This window comes from Sebastes umbrosus, chromosome 16, assembly GCF_015220745.1.
Source record: "Sebastes umbrosus isolate fSebUmb1 chromosome 16, fSebUmb1.pri, whole genome shotgun sequence".
NCBI classification, from domain to species: Eukaryota; Metazoa; Chordata; class Actinopteri; order Perciformes; family Sebastidae; genus Sebastes; species Sebastes umbrosus.
Window position 1 is genome coordinate 9,982,723 of NC_051284.1, and position 24,796 is coordinate 10,007,518.

The window sequence follows — 24,796 nt, forward strand, 5'->3', positions numbered from 1 at the left end:
TAATGTAAACACATTTTAGCCAAAAAATTTTGTCCAAGCTGATAACTTTGGCGAGACCACCCCACAGTGTTGTGAGCCCACCCTGGGCTGCTGCAGTATGTCTTTCAGCAGGCTGTTGAGTGAAGCAATGCATTCTGGGACGACCAGACCTACCCTATCTGCCCCTCTGCCATTCCACAGTCCCGTCCTTTTTGCGGGGAATATATACGTATGACGGTACACCCAAGAGAAACAAAAATGGGCATAACGAGGAGATCAGGGTGGATGGATGCATCAACAAAACATTGGACTTTAACACGGGAGACTGCTGGTGGTTTCCTGTTTCCTAACGGCAGTCAGTTGTTTCTGTTCGGTGGCTGTTAACCATGACCAAGATCATTCCTCTAATTCCTCTATTCCCCTAACCTCAATAAAGTAGTCAATTTAAACAAAACCATGATGTTTCCCTAACTTTAACCATGCAGGCTGTTCTCATACACCGTTAGTAGATATACCTACGAAAAGTAATGCACTTTAATTCATATATATCCTATAAAATTAATTTGTATGTAATCCACGTAATCGTGAACCAGGAAGTATTAAGAGCGACAAATGCCGTATTCGGAGGATTTCGGGGTGGATCAAAAAACACTGTATTTTCGTCCAGGAGACAGCTGTTCATACCCCGTCTGAAACCTGAAGTCAACGTTGACTTATTTGTCACATAACTTCCATACATTACTTACACCACTTCCGGAGTTAGTTTAACCCAAACCACGATCTTTTCCTAAACCTGACTAAGTAGTTTTGTTGCCTAAACCTAACCAAGTTGTTTCCTGTGAAGACGGAAGTGATGCGTGCGTCACATGTTGCTTGGCATTCGTAGGAAAACACACAAAGAATGAGGAATAACATTTCGTAAGATATCATATGAGCCGCTGTATGACTAAACATTGAACCAGGTTGTTTTTGTACGTAAACCTAACCAAACCTTAAAACCAAACTATGTAACTTTTGTATAACAGCAGCCACAAGTTGTGATTACGTTACACAAATTGGCACGGTATATTTACTTCATGTTTTACTTTTGTGATACAAATCGCTGAACATGCTAAAATATAGCGTAACAGTAGCATCAATAACATAGAGTCATAAAGTCAGTGAACTGATCAAATAACGCCAGTTACACAACAATAGCTATCTAAAGTTAGCTAACATTAGCCACCATAAGCTACTGGTCATACCAGACCGAGTAAAGGCCTTTACACACCGAGCGTTTTTGTTGAGCAATTGATTTGCACGTCAATATATTTTTTTTTAATTGTTGTTTTTTTCATGAATACTTTCACACAGTATTGATATGAATACTTTCACACGGACCGCAAATATTACGCGGCAAAAAAGCACCATACTTTTTCTTGTGACGGGTTGAGTTGCACCTATATTTATGAAACAACAACACAGAGGCTCCGTAGTCTGAACCAAGACCGCAACTTTTATTACACCTTTTAAACCATGACAAAGGCTGCGCAGACCAGATCCACTCCTCCCTTAACTTTCACAATAAAAGCCCTAGACATATAATATTTGCAGGCGAGTATTTTGACTTTTTGTGTTGTTTATTTGTCACACCCCTGAACTGAAAAAAGGGTGCATTTTATTGCTTATGAATTCAAAGATTGTGTCATTTCTTTATTCAAAAGTCACTTATAGGCTTACTTTAAACACAGCTGTATCAGAACAGAATACGGTTCAATAGAAAGGCAAATGATGTCATCCTGCCCGTAGGGGAATCAGATCGGAAAACGCTCATCTGTGCCGTTTTTGGAGGGCAGTTACAAATAATGTAATTTGTCATTTAATTTGGAGAACTTGTTATGGGGATAATGAGCTAAATTTCAGCATTAAGCATCCTTCCGCAGTCTCTCTACAGGACACAAAATCCATCCTCCTGATTATTCATTTCCTCCTGTAAACAAACAAAGGTCAATAAAATAGAGCAGTCCACTCAGAGCTCTCTTCCTGAGTGGACCCCCGTCATGACACATGGCTGCCTGCCAACAGAAAGAGGAAAAAGGGGCCTACAACATCTTCAAACCTCTCAATAGGACCTGAAACGAAAGGAAACAAATATTTTGAAAGTAAGAGAAGAGTAATCGCTCCAAAGTTAAAGGACAAAAAGGTGCCCTGCCACCTGCTTCCTCATGCAGGTTTTGTTTTTGCTGGTGTATCACCCCTTTATGTTGTTTATCTGTCACGCTATCATTGATTTCCTTCGCTACCTCTGTAATACTATGTGCAGTCAGAAAGGTGATATTGGAATTTCTGACTTGTGTTGATATTTATCGACCGCCCTCCCTTCCTCACCCCTCCCCTTTCTCTTTGCCCCTGTCTCCTCCGCCGTTTATTTTTCTCTCTCTTTCTCTTTGCCAGCTGTCAGCGTTGGCAGAGCGCCACACGGGCGCTTGCCGCTCGGCTGGCGACAGATGCAGCAGCAGTCAGGCAAAGAGGAGAGAAAGGAACAAGAGTTAAAACAGAAGAGAGGTCGAAAGGGAAAGAGAAAGAGGGGAAGAGAGATGGAGAAGAAAAGGGGTAGAAGAAGAAGAAGAAGAAGAAGAGGGATGAGTGAGACAACAGAGAGTTGGCCCTCCCCATTGTGTCAAAAGGGACACAGCAGCGCTGGATTAGGCCACGGCCAATAATCACAGCCAGATGGGCTGTGGAGGGGCGTGGACACAGAGCGAGATTGAAAAACAAGATAGCCAGGGACATTTTCAGAGTGAGGTTATACAGCCCAACTTTTATTCTGACATTTCTATTTACAACCTTGTGTACAATCATAAAGTTAACAGCACTCCGACACAACACTGCGGCCGAAAGCGCTACAACTCATTTCCTCGCTAGATTGCATCACCGATGGGCCACATCTGTGTGGCATTTAAGTCGCGTTTGCCCTTTTTTCTCCCTTATTAACATTCCAGAGCCCATTCCCGAAACCACTGACACTGTGAGATTACCTTGACCAAATCATGGCTGTTACCCCCCCCCCCCACCACCGCCCCCCGGCTTCCAACACAAATTGCAGCAGTCATTTCTGATTCCGAAAGAGCGTATAATATGTACGTATCAAGTGTCGGGGCTCCGCATTCACTCTGAGAACCTCATAGGGCAAGAAAGTTACTAGAAGAGAAAAGGGACCAAAAGAGAAAAACATATTAGAAACAGCTTGAGGAATACACCACTGTGATTTTCATTTCTTTTGGGTGGCTTCTTACTCTCTTCCTTTCAGCACTTGAGGCACCCTCTGCCTCAGTTTTTGCCAACGATACCTCCACCTTTTCAACCGCAAAACAAAAGCACAAATTAGCATGTTTGAACAGCTTTTGCTTGGCACAACACGTGTACAATTATCATGAAAATGAGAAGCGTTACACGTGAGATCTGGCCTCTTAATGGGTCAATGGATGGGCGTAATCACAGTCGACAGGCCCGTGAACTTGGCCGAGGCTTGCATTGGGCCAACAAAGACGCAAACACACACATGCAAACAAACAAATGAGCTCATACAAAGCCTAACTCGCCCCACCCCCCCACAAACACACACAACAAACCACCTTGGCTGTTCTGTCTTTATGTCATTGTTTTTCTCCCCCAGTGTCTTTGTCTCTTCTTCTACCCCCATCTGGTGTGTGTGGACACGGCCTCTCGGTGCTAATTCACTTCCTTGGACACCATCTGCTGTGTGACTTTCTACAGTAAACTGAGCCTGGCCGGCCAGCTCAGGGAGGCCGGGGGTTGTGTTGTCACCTGTTCAGCGCGCCGCCTTCTGCCGCCCGGCGTCTCGTCTTTCACCGGAGGCTCCACGCATCGACAGAGAGGGCGTGACAGCAAGGGTGTTTGTCAAGCATTAGCACTTCACTTATCTGATTTTCAGTCCTTAATGACTAACTCATGTCTCCGAGCACCGAGGCAGAATCATTTGTTCAGTCTAATTGCATCTATTCTACTCCGTGAGGAAAAGTGTTAAAATGTGCCCTGCATGGATTTTTTTAAAAGCTCATAAAATGATACAAACCTTAATGTTGATAAATTAACGCTACATCATTTCTATTTGGGGAGTCTGTAAATTCTGTAATGTGATTACGTTTTTCAGTAACGAGTAGTATAAGGGATTTCAATTTGAAATGTAGTGATTACAATATAGTTACTAACATTACTTAGACAATTTGGGGGTCTGCTTGTTCACTGTGTTACTCTGAGTTAAATGGAGGGTTTATAACATAGACTGTATATAAGAAGTGGACGTAGTCACGGTGACATCACCCACTGGTTTGTGGACTACGGTGTTGAAGCGAGTTCGGTATTTTGGCCGGCGCCATCTTGGTTGTTTGCAACCAGAAGTGACACTGAAGGATGGAGCTAAGTACAACCGAACACTGGATAAGACATTTTTAGGCAACAAAAAAGGTTATAAATAACTTTCATGAACTGAAAACACACTGTGAAAGGGTTAAAGTTGTGAGACGAAAATGCGGACAACTCCCAGACCGGACAACATAGTGGTAGCGACCTGTCAATCACAAGGTAGCCACGCCCTAAAGCATCCCCTGCTTTATGGTCTATTTGACTCTAAATGGGACCATAATTTACTAAATGAACATCATGCTGTATTGAAGAAGACTTGAAACTAGTGATTGAGACCATAAACTCATGTTTACAATGTTTACTGAGGTAATAAATCAAGTGAGGAGTAGGGTAATTTTCTCATAGACTTCTATACAATCAGACTTCTTTTTGCAACCAGAGGAGTCGCCCCCTGCTGGCTATTAGAGAGAATGCAAGTTTAAGACACTTCCGCATTGGCTTCACTTCTCAGATCCCGGTGTTGCATTGTGTTCTAGTGGAGATACTGACACGTTAGCTTGGAGCATGGTAAGGTTTTGGTAGACTAGCTTCGACCAAAAGAGGAAAAGGTCCCGGTGACTCCAAAGTTGCCTTATTTACATGTTGCGTCTTCTTAGCGGATTTGCTAATATTAGCAACTGGTAAGCCTACATACACATATCACCTGGTTTTGTTCAAAGTTTTCACTGTGAGGCTGGGACTTCGGTTACCTGGGCTAATGCTGTTATCTAGCTTAACTTATTAACTGGTCTTTACTGACAACTAGTTGTTAGCTAGCTATTTTTTAAAGCTAGCTGGCTACTTTTTAAACCGTAGTGCCTGGTTTTCTATTTCTACACATGTTAAAGGTGCAGTGTGTAGGATTTAGCGGCATCTAGCGGTGAGGTTGCAGATTGCAACCAAGTGAAACTTCTCCCGTGCGTATAGGAAAACTACGGTGGCCGATGTGAAAACACGAATGGCCCTATCTAGAGCCAGAGTTTGTTTTGTCTGTTCTGGGCTACTGTAGAAACATGGTGGCTGTGAAGAGCACCTGCTCCCTATGTAGCTAGACATAAACGGCTCATTCTAAGCTAACGAAAATACAACGATTCTTATTATCAGGTGATTAAAAAGAACAGTTATTACATCCTGTGCATTAGCGCCACCCAAGATGATTGTGACACCCAGAGCATTTTCACCCCTCTATACCAGAATGATAATGTGTGGAGCCAGACCCTTCTTTAGCGCTGACACAGCCCTGTGGAGATAGGTCTGGTTATGCGAGACTACAGAAGTTATAACGTGGGCGCGGAGGTTCTGAGAAGTAAAAAGTTGAAACTAACTTTTGCTGTTGAGTAATTAGTTAAGTAATGCAATTACTTTCTCAATTAATAATGTGCCATGAGTAATTGATTAGATTTTTTCAAGTAGGAGGAGATTTTTCATCTCCTGTAAGACCGAAAAGGGCCAACAATGAAACAGAGACAATCCTCACGCCAATTCCCTGTGAATTTAATTATGCATCAGGTCCCTAATCAGCTAACTTAATTACCAAAGACTTCATTATTGAGCATGTCAGCCGCTCGGAGGTGAACCGGGATAATAATAGCAGAACAGCGCCATTCAATTACCAAGCTCAGCAGGTGAGTTTCTCACAGCACCGAGAGGCCAGACTTTGCTTTTCAAAATGTCAATGGATTAAAAAGGGTTCTTTTTCTCAAAGGCGCTACATTCACAGCTAAGAAAGACATATAGGAGCGTTTATGATCTTACCAGCATACACCGCTGCTAAGTTGACGCTGTTAAAACTGGAAATTAGGTATGAAAATGACTATGCTTTGAAAAAATACCTCATGATCTGTAAAGCAACACAGTTTCTGGCTTAATCCTAATGAATGTGTTCCAGTGTGTGTGTGTGCTGCTGGGTTGTGGAAACAAACGGCCTGTCTCTGCTCAGTTTCCTCCCTCGTTTTCCAGCCAGATCCATTTCTTTTTCCCCTCTCTCTGCCTTTTCGACCTTCTAGCTCTCCAACCCCCGAGCAGAGTTGGATTTCTCCAAAGCTCGGCCCGGGTTTTGCCATCTGTGGCTTGTGCTTTGACCCTTTTCCATGGCTCAGGAAGTGAGGGATCTGAGCCCCAGCGGAGTCTAAAGGGGAAGAATTGCATCGCTGCCTGAGTGAACGTCTTACCGACCGACTGACTGACTGTTGACATGACAGCTGGGCGAGGGGAAAGCAGAGCCGCTCCCCTTGCAAGAGGGATTGGCGAAGGGCAGAACAGCGCTGGATTGTACAAAGCGCCGATTTAGTGCACACAAAGACAACACGTGAGTGACACATGCATGTGTGCGCACATGCGGAGGCAAACAAGCGCACACAGTGGCAACTGGAGTCTTGCAGCTGTTGACATTGCAGCATAAGAGGCTTGTGTGTCTGCGAGCATGACCCGGTGGCAGCATCCCCGCTGATAGTGAGAGTAGAAAGTCTGCTGAATATCTATCAGTGGAGGCCTCAGCCAGCGCTGTCCTCTTCCTCCTCCCTCCTGCTGTCCTTTAGGAGCTGATAGCAGCCCTCCATCCACCCCCTGTCTGAGCGGCCTGTCACTGGATTGCACTTTCTTCCCTTTAATCTTTTTTAACAGGGCCAGCAGAGTGCAATTTATGACACCGCTGTCTTGTTTGGTTTCACTACAAGATTGTAAACAACCCGCAATGTCGGGAATATACTTGTGATGCTGTGGGGGGAAACAGAAATATCGACACTGTTGCTGCAGGGGTAGTTGCTTCATCATGGATTGCAGCATATAACATTGTTTTCAAAAAGTATCATTTAAAGTGGCAGTAGGTAGAATATTTTTGTCATCATTGGGTAAAAATTCCATAATAACCTTTCAACATTTGTAATTCAAGTGTTCTGAGAAAGACTTCTGCACCTCCTCATGGCTCTGTTTTCAGGCTTTCAAAAAAATCTAGCCTGTGACGGGAGATTTTGGCCAATCACAGGTCATTTCAGAGAGAGAGCGTTCCTATTGGCAGCTGTCAATCACTTGAACTCCGATCAAACGGTCTAACTAGGCAGCGCTGATCAAATATGAATCAATATTCTGTTACTGTAATGCCTATTTCTCGCCTCAAATGTTTTCAGAAACATCTTGTAGTGTATTGTTGAACTGTAAAATGAGAAAGTTTGATCCGGCTGGTGGGCGGTTCTTGGTATTTCCTCAACATGGCTGCCGGGTCACAAACGTTCTAATTTTACAGCTAAACAGAGTTTGCGAGTGATTGACAGCTGCTCAGACATGGCAAGGCTCCAGCTGATTGGTTGTTTTCCTCCGGTCTGTGAAATCTTGCAGATACCATTAGGAGCACCGGAGGACAAAGAGGCACACAATATTTTACAGATTACCTGTCTCATGCACTACTGTCAGGACACAGTGACCGTTTTATAAAAACACTTTTTTTTAATCATATTTGCTCCGATTCTACCCACTGCTACTTTAACCTCCAAAATCCCTGTCTATTTAGTAAGAACTACATCATCTACAGAGTCTTTAAATAGCATCTATTTTCCCTTTTTTCCACTCATTATCCTCTTGTCCATTTCTGTCCACACGCTGTGGGTTTGCACAGCCATGTGGAAAATGTGTGTCTTTCTCGCTGCGGTGGCACATCACTGATTTATACAGTAATCTTGTATAAATGGAACCTTCTTTCTGCTCACTGAGGACAAGTGTTACAAAAAGTACCATGTGTGTCTGCCTCGGTCGTAACTCATTCACCCCTCCGCCACCCCTTCTATCTCCAGCGATCGATCCCGGTGCTCATTTAGTCCAATCAATCCTTATGGAGAATCAATCTACAACCGATGCTGCGCTCGTTCAAACCCGTCCACGCCGGGAATAACAGCGTGGACCCACTGATATGGCCGTTTCCCACATGATAAACGGATTGGCAGATGCGACGGGCCCTGGCTGGGCCCATGTGCGTCTCCGTGTTGCATGTACGTGATGTCAGATGCCCTCTGGGGCGGGGGGGATCGACGGGGCGGTTGCTGATGTGTTCCTGCGCGAGTGAGTTAGGAGTCGGGGAGTCAGGGGAGAGCTAAAGCAGAGGGATGGTCTCCATCTGTCAGACCGGCCCTGCTCTAAAGTGGCCATCACTCAGGATTGATTAGCCACGAGCCCATTAGCCCCCTGGCTTTTTCTCTCTTTCCACTTCTTTTCTTTTTTTTCCCACTCTCTCTTTTTTCCCCCTGATTATCAATCTTTCTCCCTTTCACTCAAAACCATCTCTTTTTATCTTTCTGCTATGCTTCCTGAACTCTCCCTCCCCTGTATCACATCCTTTTTGTTCCCTCAAGGTACCAACAAGGTACTCTTATTCTTCCTCTCTCTAGCGTTTCCTCTTCCCTTTCTGTCTCGATTCCCCACTAGGGAAACCTTTTTTTCCGTGATGGGGTGTTCACCTCCCTCCCTCGAACCTTTTAGTACCTCGAACCTCCTTCCTCTGCTTTCATACCAATCGCCTCAAATCGACAGAGCGGTAAAAATCAGATCAGCGCGAGGGAACACCCAGACGCTCACAACCATTCTGCTGTCATGACAACAAGATGCTCCGGGGCGTGGAGGCCATTACTCTGCCCATCCATTTAGGTCAGTGTCCGCTGGGTTATCAGCCTCCTGGGGGGATGTGGGAGTGATGTGGAGTAGCTGGAGGGGTAGAGGACATTTATATATACTGTATGTTAGGTTGGTGATGGGGGGAGTAAGGACTGGGAGTAGACACTATAGTGACAGGAAAAAAATAGTTATGGGGTCAGTACAGATACGGAGCTTTTCTCTTTTTTTTGCCACACTAGGAGCCACCATGAGGTTGACAAATAGACTGTATATAAGAAGTAGATGTAGTCTCCGTGACGTCACTCAATGGTTTGTGGACTGTCATTTTGAAGCCTCGAGTTCTGTATTTTGGCCATCGCCATGTTGTTTTTTTGCAACCAGAAGTGACACGAAAGGGTTGAGCCAAGTAGACATTTTTAGGTGCCCAAACTTTTACAATTAGCTTTCATGAAATGAAAACACACTGGGAAAGGGTTAAAGTTGTAAGACGAACACACGGACAATTCCCAGACCGGACAATGCCGTGGTAGCGACCTGTCAATCAAGAGGTAGCCACGCCCTAAAGCATACCCTGCTTTATGGTCTATTTGACTCTAAATGGGACCATGATTTACTAAATGAACATCATGCTGTATTGAAGAAGACTTGAAACTAGCGATTGAGACCATAAACTCATGTTTACAATGTTTACTGAGGTAATAAATCAAGTGAGAAGTAGGCTTATTTTCTCTTAGACTTCTATACAAGACTTCTACATAGACTTCTTTTTGCGACCAGAGGAGTCGCCCCCTGCTGGTTACTAGAAAGAATGCAAGTTTAAGGCTCTTCTGCATTTGCTTCACATCTCAGACACAGAGGTTGCCCACTGGGTTGACTTTTGTGGATTTTTGTGAAATGTCTCAACTTTTATTGAACCTTTAACTTCTGACTTTTCATCTAGCACCATTATCAGGTCAAATTTTGGATTTCTCCAATTCCGCTAGCATGGATGTAGACTCTTAGTCATGTTGAAACCCAATCAAATAAACTGTTTGTGTCAGTCAAGTCAGTATGCATTTGGTTCCAAATATGATTTAACTCACATTTTATCAAATTCTTTAATCATTTTACCATTATATGTGACTTCGCTGAAACAAGTGGGACAAACTAAGCTAAATAATTGCTTAGTATTACCTTAATATAGGCTATTTGTACCAATTTGATCTTAACAAAGCTAGCTAGCTTGACAAAGCTAGCTTCTAGCAAGCAATTCAACATCCAGTGATGCCAATAGTGTAATGGTGCTGGTAGTGAAATGTTAATTCTCTTTTTTAGCTACATAGCATGATTTTAAAAGGAAGGAGCTGCCTTGGAGACTGGTGAAACGTATCGGGTATGGCTGCCCTTTTAGCCGAAGGCGAGGTGGCTATGCAGAAATTCACAAAATCCAAATGTGTGCTTGAACTGCCACCATGAACATCCACATGTCCACATGTGATAGCCTACACAAGATCACTATTGACCAAGTCATAACATATGAATAAAGCTCATCTCGCTTTACTGCTGTCTGCTGTCTTTTTTTCGTGTATCTTTACCACGACATACCAGCTGAACCAGCTGTGCATTGAGAAAGTAGAGAAGAAGAAAAAGAGGGCGTTCCTGTACCGCACGAACCAATCAAAGTAGTAGTAAGCAGCCCCATCTAGTTTTGCTACGAAATGTAGAGTATAATTAAAAAGTAAACTGGAAAAACTCAAGTAAAGTACAAATATCTCAAAACTGTATAAGGCCCACAGTATAAAAGCATTTTGTTTCATTCCCTCCAGTCTCCCTCTACACGACTAGACTCCTGTCTGGCAGACATTATACTGTATAGGTTAGTGACGACCGCAGCATTGACAGGAGGTGGGCAGAATGCTCTCAGATGAGGAGGTGACCCTGTAGGTGAACATGCTTTCTGACAGGCCTAATGGCCCCTGTGTGAAGATGTGGCCGTGGTGACATGTGAGCAGGATGACAGCACGAGGAGAGCTCCTGACCGTTGCCTCCACGCTTGAACTCTGATAAGCCGGCCGAGTGCTGATTGAGTACTAACCGCTCTGTCGTCGGCTTCTCCCACAGCGCTGACAACCAACTTAAAGAGGAGGCTCGTCAAAAAGCAGGACACAAGAGCACAATGCCAACGACACACACAGACATGCATGGAGGTATGCTTCAACAGCCAGTGACTTTTACTCACACCAACGTGGGGTGGATGTGGCAGTAGCCCGCGTCCCAACTCGATGGCACGTCAGAGAAGCCGGTGTTCCCGGGGAAGACCACTCGCCGTCGGCGCGTGTCCCTCCACGTTGACCCCACCTCCTGGTACCTCTGGGGGCTCATCCAGTACCCGCCCATCCCCTGGTGCGGGGTGGAGAAGCTGGACAGCTCCGGCGTCCAGCAGCGCTTCACGTAGAGGGGCTCGTGCAGGCTCAGACGTGGTTTCCTTCATGGGAGGAAGAGGAAGAGAGACAGAAAAATCAATACATCCACAGCATTACTCAGTGTTCTCATTTCCTAGCTGTGTGGCCCTATTTAATCACACACATAAAAGCAAGGACACGCACACCGAAAGGTCTTTACATATTTCAGTCTAGTTTTAGGAGATAGAAGGATGTTTCTTTTTAACGTAACTACAGGAAGCCAACCTGACTTCCCAGTATGACTCATATGCCAACAAAAGAACTCCCCTTCTTCTCCTTCACCCTTTTTTTAGTGAATTTCTCTTGAGCACATACACAGGCCGGCATTAGCGACGTTGTCAGAGTGCCAGCTCTCGATCTAGTGATAAGTGATTTACCTTGTTGGCACCTCACATCTCTCATTAACCACAGCAGACCTGTAATAAAGCGGCCTGTAACTGTGGTATTGGAGAAGAGATTTAGAAGAGGAGGAAGAGAGGAGAAGAGGTGAGAGGAATACATGGAGAGGAACATTGTACTGTGTGTGTGTGTGTGTGTGTGTGTGTGCGTGGCTCAGCAGTGGCCGTATACATGCCGACCAAAATATGACGGCGATGTGGGTCCACTTAAGGCTATCTGGTTACAGCGGAGCTTTGATGACCGTGGTGATGCAAGAGCCGCCAGCCACAGCCACAGACAGCGGGTAACTTTAGAGGCACGCACGCCTTGGGATACGATGGCATGGAAGGAGGCCCCATACCCTTCCACCATCCCCCACCCCCAACCCATGAGGCCTGTTTGGCTTGACCGCACTCTCTCTCTCTCATTCCTTTCCTCCATCTCCTCGCGATGACAGAGTCTCGATCCGTCCACATCCACCCGAGGCGAAGCAGTAAACCATTATAAAACCACCGGCAACAAAAAAAACAACAGCCAGTTGCATGGTATAGAATATGCATGCAGCTTTAGCATGAGAAAGTCGAGCGCGTATAGTCCCGTGAGGCGCTGAATACATTACATCAAAACATACTTCTGGGAAAGCACAGACGTATAGCACGTCAGCTTGTCTCCAGCTGCTTTCCAGAGCGCCTTTAGTGGATGTTTGAGCACATCCTGTGTGTGATCGACTATGATGGCGATGTGGGTCCGGCTATCTGATTTCAGCAGGCCTCTAATGAACTCAGCGGTGTGTGTGTGTGTGTGTGTGAGAGAGAAAGTCTGAACCGGTCCCACCAGGAGAAGCTGTAATCAGACAGCAATCAAATGCACTCCGAACAGCATCCGTCTTTCTCCCGTCTACCTGCGTCCCCTCTCCTCCTCCAGCTCACCCAGGGTGAAAATGACAGACGCTTTTTAAAGTCGATGTGATGAGATGCATTTTTCATTTCAGATTGAGATGAGGGAAAAAAAAATAACACATATTGACAAGGCCTTTTTTTGACACGCAGATGGAAAAAGAAAGCTTTTATGTAACAGCGCTGGTTTGTGGCTATCATTACTTTTCAAGCAGAGACGCTGAGACAAAGAGGAAGTAAAACAACCCGGAATCTTTAAGCCGGATGGAAGCATGTCCTGCTAAAAATAGTAGTTTATAATTGTCAAACAAGTCTGCTGCAAAAAATGTTAGTTAACTTTTTTAGAGCTGTCAAAGTTAATGTGATAATAACGCGTGAACGTTTTAACGCCACTAATTTATTTAGGTTGGTTCTGAGGTTGTAGCGGGCTCAGTTTTAAAGCTAGGGTAGACATACTGGTATCTTTCAAAACTAGAAAACCTAAGGAATACATTGGAATACATGTCATACTAGCTTTTTGCAAAGGAGGTTAAATAACACTCCAAACTTGTGCTAAGTTTTGGTGAGGAAAAACTGTCATGACCATTTTCAAAGTGGTCCCTTGACCTCTGACCTCAAGATATGTGAATGAATGATATGTGTACCAATGAGTCTCCCCTTTACAGACATGCCTACTTTATGATAATCACATGCAGTTTTGGACAAGTCATAGTCAAGTCAGCACACTGACACACTGACAGCTGTTGTTGCCTGTTGGGTTTGAGTTTACCATGTTATGATTTGAGCATATTTTTTATGCTAAATGCAGTACCTGTGAAGGTTTCTGCACAATATTTGTAATTGTTTTGTGTTTTTAATTGATGTCCAATAATAAATATATACATACATTTGCATAAAGCAAGCATATTTGTCCACTCCCATGTTGATAGTATTAAATACTTGAGAAATCTCCCTTTAAGGTACAGAACAAATAAAAAAATGTGCAATTAATTTGTGATTAACTATGGACAATCATGTGATTAATCGTGATTAAATATTTCAATCAACTGACAGCCCGAGTTTTTTTGTAAACCAATGTCACCCTGACCAATAACCACAATGTCACACTATGACTCTCTGTAGTAACAATGCAGACAAACAAATGACAGCCACTTTAGAAAATTCCGCCTCACTGACACCTACAGAACAAACATCCGAGTCATGTCGCCACTTGCCGGGTCAGTAAAACATAGCGACCTGGTTGAAAACAACCCATGTCTTCAATTACAGACACAATGACTTGGTGTAAAATGTGCTGTGAATGGTAAACAAGATCTCACAAGGGAGGCAGTGACCTACCTCAAGATGTAATTAGCCACATATTCGGCTGTTGCTGGATACATGGCTGCCCTGTATTGTCTTGATTCTTCACTGTGGCTGGCTTCTTAAGTTATGTGCACTGGCTGTGAAGTATTTACATTAGTGCCTATTTGTGTGTGGGTGGGTGTGTTCTTTAGTTGTACCATAGGGACGGTAATGTATGAGTGTGTTCCCCTCTTATAGCAACCAGAATCCCCCCAGGTGAAATAAGCTTGAGCACATCTCTACTAAAATAGAGTGTCTTTTCAGAGCCATTTAAGGACTCGTACCATGGTTCCTCAAGCTGGTTCGCCCCCAGGCCTAGTGATCGACTTCTTCACTTTATGCTAATTGCAGCAGTTATAGATTCCCTTTTTCATCCAAGTTTTGAAGCATTTTTCCTCCCCAGCAGATCTCAAATATGAGAACAATTCTTGAGTTAATGACGTCTGAATAATTGTCCCCCCAACATTGCATTGTGACTCAACCTAATACACATCGGAAATGAAAAAGCGGTTTGAGATTTAATGCGCTGTAAGCCTACTCAATGGGATTACATTCGAAAAAACGATCCAACGTGATTACGGCGACATGCAAGTCGATGGGACTCATCTCTGGCCTCCGTCCCCGCCGTTAAGCATCCACCCCCAAAAAAAACTCACAATCGAACAGAAATCGGTACAAGACGGCCTCAATAACGCTGTGTGTCAGAAGAGAATGTCTTTTGAAGAGAGCAGCTATGCTGGAGGAGAAAACATAAGCTCGTCATACAGCGCTTTTTTTTTTTTTTTTGCCTCATTAAATCTGCAGACGTGCCCTACTTTTCCTCTACTTGGACTCCCGTGCTAGCGAGCAGATTTGGTGGAGGATGAGAGCGGGGGGGTGTTTCATTAAATATCCATACACCCCGAGCCGTTCTGCAGTGTTACTCGACATCATGTGTGTAAGAGAGACAGGAGGTACAGTACATATTATACGTGTGTGTGTGTTTCTCTTTGGATTACTTCTCCATCCTTTTGTGGTTTTCGCGCGGCCAGCCTGCTCCCTTCCATCTTCACAAACACACTGATAAGCTTGTCCTCCTAACCTACCCCATCCCCTTTCATTTTTCCCTGCAGTCCTCCCTAGTGTGACATTGAGCAGCCCAGGATTCCTTCTCGGCCACACCCTCCTCCCTCCCCCCCTTTACTCCCTTTTCCTCTCCCGTCGCCCCCTTTTTTTCTCTCCATCACAGTCTGAAAGCTGTCAAAACACGCCGCTGCCTTCTCGATATCAAAGCCCGCTGAAAAACACAGGCACATGCACTGCAGCTTAGATTGAATTCCAGAGCGATACAGAAAAGCGCAGTTATGTTTTGACTCCTCCAACTAGTGTTAGAATAAAATATTCACAATACAACCGCACCAAAAAAAGCTGCCACTCTCCCACAGCCACACTCCCCGTAGAGCCTGTTTATGGCCTTCATGGCAGCGACTACAGTGGAACTGTGTGTCTCACCGAAGAGTAGGAAAGGAGAGTTGTATCAAATCCTTCTGAGACAGAAGAAACCAGACAGCTGGCTCAGTTAGATAAAGGCTGATGGAAACCCCACAGGTCTTTCTCCCCTTTCTCTCTCTCTCTCTCTCTCAGGTGCAGAACCACTAAAGTACCCAATTTGTGCTGAAGCGATTCCCCGGACTTTTGGAAGTGAGACAGAGGAACAGAGTAGAGCTGTTGAGGAACCACCGAGGTCAGTTTCACTCTGTATTTCGAAAAAGTGAAGAAAACCACAAAAATGCTCAAAATGTCACAATGTGATCGAGAACAAAGTGTTGTGCTGCTGTTTTCTTCCGGTTGTGTTTTTTGGCCACGTCTGTGGTATGGTCGCTCCAACACTTTGGTCCAGACTGAAATATCCCAACTTAACGGATGGATTGTCATGAAATTTGGTACAGACAATCACGGTTCCCTGACAGTGACTCCTATTGACTTTATTGATCCCCTGACTTTTCCTCTACAACCACCATGAGGTTGACATTTGTAGTTTTGAGTATCTCAACTGTTATTGGATGAATTGCAATAAAGTTTGGTACATGTTCATGTTTCATTCAGGATGAATTCTAATCACTTTAGAGATCCCTTAACTTTTCAACTGCTAATTTGACTACTAATTACTTTGGTTTATGACCAATTACCTGCAAAACATGTTCCCATATTCCCATTAGCCTCAGATGTACTTTGTGTTTAGTGGTAATTAACGAATGCTAGTATGGTAACATCACAGATGGGACTCGAGTCACACACACAGTGACTTGAGACCCGTCCTCAAATGACTTGAGACTCAGACTCCAGATTCGGGACCCATGAACAATCATGTATCGTCAGCCTACATCACTTTCCGTACTATCGATACACCGGTACCAGCTGCACTTTCTTAGCCCCGCCTCCTCTCACTCACTCACAGTGCTGTCACTCATGTATTTCATGAGTCATTCATACAGTCATTTGTGGGTCATTGTTGTCAGTGATTCCTATTAACTACATTGAGTCACAGTTTCATAATGAATCGAAAATATTTTTTTTCACTTCAATCTCGGCAGGTCAGGGCGGCTCTAGGTTGACTTGAAAAGGCCGGGGTGAAGGTGGCTCATGTCTTGTGGGTGTGACTTTTTTGCCGTGTCATTTCCATTCATATCTATACAGCCAATATGTTTATGATTAAATTGTTTACTAGAGCACAAAATTGTTTACAAGAGCTCGACGTTCTTCAGAATCTTTGATTTTAAAGTGCACTAAATTGATAAATTGAAGTTGTTATATTTATCTTTTACTAAAAATCTTAATGTTATTTCAATATATCAAAACTGGTATTGAATATCAATATATTTTCAAGGTATCGTTAGTTAGAAATTCCAGTATCGTGACAACACTAATGTTGGTACCATGTGCTAATAGATAAAGGAGTGATGATACATGTTTTGAATTCTTTAGATATAGCTACGCTGTGTTCTAAGCAGACCGGACGGTGTGCAGCAGATGATAGAACGCTCATTACAATCGTACGAGACTTGGACTTGGCCCTCAAAGATTTGAGACTTGACGTTGACTACTAACGTACAAAAAACTATGGAGAACATGGTAAACATTGTTCCTGCTAAACATCATCACATTAGTGCTTAGCCCTAACCCGCAAAAAAAGATGAACCTGGCTCAACTTTTTGTCAGATTTCAAGGCTGAGCGCTGCAGTGGGGTACATGCTCACACATTCTTGGTGGATTACTTTGTAACGCCATATCCATACTATTTATATGGAAGATAAAATAATTGTTGCCAGGATAACTTTCCAGGACTGTAAAATCATTCAATCATCAAATTCATGGATCTGTTCAAACTCAAACTGGACTTCTTGGATTGTATTTCATGTCTCACCGTTACCTGAAACAACACACCGGTTCAGAGTTGGGAAGCATTTTGTGAAAACTCACGGGGACACTTGACAAGAACCACATAATCCATCCTGTCGTGTAAAAATGTCTCCCATCAGGAGTCCTGCAACACCTTTAAACCCACGAGGATTGCTCTGCTGACTGCCAATATGATATTTATGGTATTCATGGTATTTCTTTATGGTGGGATTTTCAAAGCCAGCAGATCAGTTGCCACTGCAGACCTGCGGTCCTTTTCTCACTTAGTACTGAGTAAAAACCAGCTCCCTGGAAACATTCATCACTCTCATGACTTAAAGAACATTTGAGGTGAGCGATGACTGCAGTAGATTTTAGTAAATATTTTACAGCGCTGCTCTAGCACACATTTAATCACGGCGGGTAAAAAATCGTATTAAGGCAGAGATTTTTATCACCAAACAGATAAAAAAGTTTCTTGTAATGCTGCCAAAAACATCAGGTGCAATAACCAGTTATGAAATACAGTATATATAATATGATGGCCAGTTGCCTGCTTATCTAACTGTGGAAAAAACAAGTTTTGATAAACGCCACATCCTCAGAAAAGTTTTAAGTAAAGCTTGAGCTCACTATCAATAAGAAACAAATCTGTGAAAACTGTTACATTACAAATATCATCAAGACAAAGTAGTGTTTTAAGGAGGAGACTTTTTTTTCTTTCGAAACTCACAGTTTATTTGTCAGAAACTACCAACTACTGCAGGTTTGTTTGTAATTTATAAAGCCAGGCTTATTGTTTTTTAAAACCCCATTAAAACATCTGACAGAGACGCAGTGTTGTACTAACAGACGCCATCCATCATATTAAATGAGACAACTTGTAATTTCTCCCAACAGGACTTCACCAACCTGCTAATTACCACACTTAATAGAACTAGTTTTTCATTTTCAATTAGAGCCTACCGGTACATACTGTATACTTTTTGGTGGCAGTGAAGAGGCAACATGATAAGAGGCAGATAAGATTCATTTCTGGCAGAATGAAAGTGCAGTTGACAGGATTAGAACTGCGATCAATGTTGTCTAATAAAGTCATGTTGGTGGGAAAAAAAAAAAAATGTGAAGAACAAATTGAGTTGTCTCATTTCCAGTGATGGATCGTGTTCATCAATGCAGCAGTATGTCTCTGCAAGCTGTTTTAATTGATTTTTGAAAAGAATGGGGGGCCTTTGATTTTTCTACAAGATAAGGTGAACTTGTGATAGAAAAGACAGCGTGAGCTTCTGAGTTTGGCAAACACAGGAATGGGTTTAATGGCTTCTTTGTAATGAAGGTCTCCATCCATCTGTTTTCCTCCACACTTTCAATTTGCATATAACAAAACTTGTTTATTATAAAAGGTAGATGAATTTTCCGAATAGACCTTTACGTCAAGGGTAATTATAGCCCGTCACCCACCTCTTTATCACCGTAGTGGCTGATATAAACACCACAGGGAAGATATCAAGAGGACACAAATCCATTCGTTAAAGGAACACAATCTCATCTCAGAAGAAGTAATGAAATGCCAAAATGCATCCTGGTGCTTGTGCTTGTTTAATATCTTATCTTGTTACATCCTTGAATAGTAGTTTGTTAAAACACACACAGATTCTCAGATTATTTGGCCAAAGGGTTTCAGAAATTAACATTTTAACATAATCATAGATTTAGTTGCAACACAAAGAATAAAACTGGTATGATCTGGAAACAAAGTTGATGAGAGTGAACCGAAACAGTAAAGCGGTGGACCATGAAACCAAAACAATGAGCTGAAAGATGCTAAAACTCTCTGTAGTCTGGTCATAATTATCTGTGGGTTCACCACTAGGGATACCATGAGAACCGATACTTCGGTACCAAGCCGGTACTCATTTTCCTACAGTACCGTAGGTGCTGTCAGGGCTCGAGACTAACGGCGTCTAAAATCCGAAAGGACGGAGCAAACTCACTATTGACGCGCCCAGGGGACGCACCCTACTTTTCCCTGATAATGCTACTTTGTGAACAACAAATCTATGTTAAAATCAGCAGGATGATAGCTAGTTAACGTTAGCTATTAGCAGCCGGTGGGCAATGAGTATTAGGCGAAGGTCAATTATGATATTATCATGATGTGTTCAAATGTAATGTAGTAAAGTGTGTTTGGTGAGAAACCTGAAGAGGTACCATAGTTTGTTTATAAGAAGTGGATGTATAGTCACTGTGACGTCACCCTTTGGTTTGTGGACTATGGTTTTGCAGCCTCAAGTTTGTCGTTGCATGTTGATTTTTTGCAACCAGAAGTGACACTAGATGGGGGAGCTAAGTACAACCGAATGCTGAATAAGACATTTTCAGGCGACCAAAAAGGTAATAAAGTCATAAAGCAAAAGCATGGACAACTCCCAGACTGGACAACACCATGGTAGCGACCTGTCCATCACAACGTAGCCACATCCTAAAGCATCCCCTGCTTCATGGTCTATTTGACTCTAAATGGGACCATAATTTACTAAATGAACATCATGCTGTATTGAAGAAGACTTGTAACTAGCGATTGAGGCCATAAACTCATGTTTACAATGTTTACTGTGGTAATAAATCAAGTGAGAAGTAGGCTCATTTTCTCATAGACTTCTATACAATCAGACTTCTTTTTGCAACCAGAGGAGTCACCCCCTGCTGGCTGTTAGAAAGAATGCAAGTTTAAGGCACTTCAGCATTGACTTCACTTCTCAGACCCTGAGGTTGCCCATTGATAAATACAGTTGTTTTGAAGGTGATGTTTTCACAGCAATATAAAATAGATCTTAGAGAGGGAATTATGGCCTATTTAACTTAACACTAGCTCTAAGTATTAATTGTTTTGTTTTAGTTTTTTACCCTGGTATTGAATTGGGTATCGAGAATTGTGGAATTTCACTGATATTGGTATTGACTACTATACTGGTATCGTGACATCCCTATTCATCATTATTAATGCTCCCTTACACATTACACATAGCCATTTGGACTATTAAAAAAATATTGATCATAGCAGCTTTAACTTTCAGTTGGGGCCGTACTGTTGAGGACACCAAGGTCATGTCCTTGTTCATATTTCTGGGAATTTAAGGGGATTTAATAACATGAAGAGGATCTAAAATTCTAGGATTACACATGTATTACGCATGGTGGGTTTTGTCATGGCTGATGATAGGCAAAAATAACTGAAAATGTGTTTGTTTTTAGGCAAAAGACTGAATGGATATAATAGGAATTTAGTTTTATCCTACTGGTATTAATAGATTCCTGCTGCCTTTGAGCTGTCAGAGGAACTTCACCCACCACCAGCTTCAATGCCAGAGAGCTGAGTCAAAGCCTATTCGCCAACAGGGCACGCAATCTCCTCCCCCAGTGTCCTTGCCAACCGAACCATCTATCACCAGGCAAACCAGTCTGCGAAGAGGCAGGGCAGTGGGGGTTGAGTGGAACTATGACATGGCTGTGTTTGTACATGAGTGCGTGTGAGACATGATTGTGCCGTCTGATGGGATTTCACGCTCCTTCTTGTGCAGCTGAGTCGGTGCCAGGCAGTCAGACGTGTTAACGGTAATGTACAATGACTAACAGAAGCCTACTCTAAAGCCCTGTCACTCACCAATCCCCGATTTACCACACACTGGGCTTCCCTCAGCCCCCCAAACAATGGCCGCTCTTGTGAAATGTGGGTCGAAATGTCAGCCACCACCTAATGAGCAATGTTTCGAGGTTTGTAATGCACTTGCTCACTGCTTATCGCCCCCGCTACATTTATAAAATACAGGAAACCGAAAGTGAAAAGAGGAAGTGTGCGCCGTGTCCAACTTGACTGTGGCATTTCGAGTTTGGCGCAGTAGTAGGTGCAAGAAAAGTCCCCTACTTCCCCAGCCTCCACTGTGACAAAGACTTGGGTAAATATGCAGCTATACGACTAAGAGCAAAAAGTCCCTAAACTAACAGGGCTTTAAACTACCAGACAATTTAATCTTTCTTTGTTGTATCAGAGGAGGGGACAGACAGGGACAGAAAGCACACACTGGCTTACCAAAATCCCCAAATCCCAAATGCCACTTTTTAAATGTTTCAAACCGCAAAAAAAGTGTTAGAAGGACTTATGGACTTCATCACTTTCAGGTCAGAGATGTCATGATTTTAAATTGGAAAGATTCTTAGGCATGGAAGAAATGATGATCCTCTCTTTGTTATTTAGGTTGTCTTGAGCTTCATATAGCGGACAGTAGATTATAGACTTTGAAGAAGCTACGCCGGCCATTGTCAACAGTCAGTAAAACAGTATGGCTGAGTAGCATTGTTCCTAACACAGTCAAGTTTGGAGAAGGCTTAACCCCGAGAGTCTCTGTGGAGTCTTACGGGGGCTTTTATCCACATCGCTAAAGCAGCAAACGTGGCCTCCTGTTGTGCTCCCTGGGAGTTTTTGTGGGAAGCTCTCCAGGAGTCTGGTTAGTCAAAGTTTGTTAACTACCGTTTCAAAGACAAATGATTCATCAATGTCATGTTGGGGGGGGATTGAGTTTTTCTTTCCCTGATGAGAAATCAAACAGATCTAAATGGAAAGCAGACCCACTGTCAGCGGATAAAAGTTTTTTTTTCTTCCAGGAATTGGCTTCTGAGCAGCAAACTAATAAGAAGCGCTGCCCATCAAGAGGTGACTCACTCTAATGTCTCTCTTGATGGTTTAGACTTTGTTCACTCAGCGGAACCACAACATTGCAATGCGCACACGCACACGCACACACACACACACACACACACACACACACACACCATACTGTATTCCCACCACCCCCACCACATACGTAGATTTCTGCTTTAAAAGCACAAATGATAACTTTCCAGTTTGACGTTTTGGAAAATACACAAACACCCCAGCCTGGTCTCATTCCCAGGTTGTGAAATCGCAATGCTTTGTCACAGCCCTCGGCGTCTGATACTGACGCACAAGGTACCATTTAGCATCTGTATGAGACGCGCTGGGCTTTCAAGTAACCCCAATATTAACCCATCAACTGCAATATTAGACGCTCAGGGCAAGTGCTCCAGAAGTGAGGTGAAGTAGTATGAAGAGCGACTAAGTCCGCATAGGGAAGAGGATGGGGTGGATAGACGGGTCAAACAAACACGTGACTTTCACCCAGGAGACCACTGTTTGTGTCCCGTGTGAAACCAAAAGTCGTAGGCTTATTTATATTGACTACTTAACTTACGTAAGCTACGTAACTTAACTTGCGTAACAAACATACTTATTTTAACCCAAACCACAATGTTTTCCTAAACCTTACCAAGTAGTTTTGTTGCCTAAATATAACCAAGTAGTTTTGTTTGAATTCACAACACTAACCACGTGTTTAAAACTGAAACCGTAGTGAACCGTCATAGTTTGATGCATAGGGCTACTCAGTGGGTTAAAAAGTGATGCCATGGGGTCCTGAACAAGCGACCATATGTGACGAGTTGGGAATGAAAATGGGTTGAACCCCCCCACGGTAAAACCACAAATTGTTGTTTTCATGCTTTGGTTTTGGCGCGGATTAAACAAGTGAGATCTAACATGTTAATTATTTAAAGGTTCTAAATATGAGATTGGGAGCAAATCTATTGCCTCCGTACAGCTCTCATCATGGCGACGGCTGAGTCGGTGGCACATAGCTAAAGGTGCTAACAGCGCCAACAGTGTTTACCTGGGGGAGGAATTGGAGGGTGGGTGCCATGCTTCCGCGATGGCACCGTCAGTCAATATGACGTTATCAGCTGTAACCACTATGTGAGATCAGTGCAGAGCAGCAGCCGTGAGCGAGCCAGTGGGGCACGCTCACATGCGCTAAAAACGCACGTGGCCGACCCGGTTAAGTCAACAAAGCACAGAGAAGCGCAGATTACAACACACACACAGAGGGAGAATGACTTCGGGTGGACATTACTCCTCATTTTTACATAACAAATAGTTGTTTGCTGCTACATCAATGCTCTGAATATTGTATAGAGCACCTTTAATAAGGCAGATTTTGTTAGCTTTGGACATAGCCAGGCTAGCTGTTTCCCCCTGTTTCCAGTGTTTGTGCTAAGCTAAGCTAACCGGCTGCTGGCTGTAGCAAATTGTATCAATCTACTCATCTAACTCTCTGCATTTTGAGAAGTGCATTTCCCATAACATTGAATTATTCATTCGAAGACGCCAGTGAGAGAAAGTTGTGTCATGTTGTAAATTGTGGGATGAACACAGGGTTCATACCGGTAAGGTTCATTATTTACATTCTTATTAAGGAAAAAAAATCTGTGAATTTATCCATTTATTTAATTAGAATTTTCAAAACAGGTAAAAATCTGAGTGAAAAGGCATCTGTGTTTAACGGTTGTTGTCGTTGTTAAATTTTACGAGTTCTGGCGCATAGTCGGAAGCTTTTTTGTGTTTTCTCCACATTTGACAAATGTCTGTTAGGACGTGAAACACAATTACTAGACGTGTGCCTTGAAATATGGGCGGAAAATCTGCTTGCTTTTAAAAAATATTTCTTTTGGCAAGCCAGTAGAATACACTACAGTGCACGCCTGCCGGCACAAACTATAGACATGTGTTTTGGGGGTGGAAGCACACCACTCATTCTGTCAAGTCATCATAAATAGTGGAAGTTTAGAGTCAATAAGAAACAGAGACCCAAAAGCTCAACCACAGCACATTCTTTATTTACGACACGACTTTACTCTCAACTGCTTCACATCCTCTTCGGCACATGAGCTGGGTGGAGTGAACGGCCACATCGCACGTCGCATTTGCTGAAATCTGCTTTTCTTTGTAAGTGTGTCTGTGTGTGTGTGTGTGTGTGTGTGTGTGTGTGTGTGTGTGTAAATAGGATGTTGCTTTAGAGTCATCCAGGCATCTCTCGGCCATTGGCTAAGCTCCACACGCTGATGTCACCTCTTGGCACAACTTTGCGATCTTTGGACCTGATCAGCAATTCCACCGCAGCCGCCCAATCGGCTCGCGGGGTTTTGACCCCAGGCGGTGATGTCATGCAGCAGGGAATGCAAACAAGTGGGCCGGCGGGGTTCATGTGCTGCGGGTGTGTGTCAGTGAGTGTGTGTAGTTGTAGGGCAGCGGCTGTCCTGCAGCATTGTTTGTAGAGCTTGACTGTTGTCAGGGCAGTACAAACAGCCTGCCAGCTGTGACACTGTTGATTCTTCACTGGACAGGCTGTATATTTAGTACTCTCACTGGTGGCTGTGTGTGGAGTTACTGTGCCAATGTTTGTTATGGTTACCAGCACAACCTTTTCAAACTCTCCTGTATTGAATTTAATCTCATTTTTTGCTCAT

At 43.3% G+C, this 24,796-nt stretch overlaps 2 long non-coding RNA genes across 4 annotated transcripts in view; one reads left to right on the forward strand and one right to left on the reverse strand.

The window, feature by feature from the left end:
- Positions 1–2,759: 2,759 nt before the first annotated feature.
- Positions 2,760–24,796, reverse strand: part of LOC119475084 — a 71,067-nt gene continuing 49,030 nt past the window's right edge. For 2 of the 3 annotated variants that reach the window (XR_005203719.1, XR_005203717.1), the window contains exons 3-5: positions 11,201–11,446; positions 3,255–3,314; positions 2,760–3,159 (exon numbers count right to left, since the gene is read on the reverse strand). This is a non-coding gene — a long non-coding RNA (uncharacterized LOC119475084). Of the gene's footprint in view, positions 3,160–3,254; positions 3,315–3,593; positions 3,851–11,200; positions 11,447–24,796 lie in introns of those variants that run through there. The other variant, XR_005203718.1, reaches the window with a different exon arrangement.
- Positions 5,226–23,556, forward strand: LOC119475085. Its single transcript, XR_005203720.1, has 3 exons — positions 5,226–5,238; positions 21,370–21,375; positions 23,485–23,556. It is a non-coding gene; the product is annotated as an uncharacterized LOC119475085 (long non-coding RNA).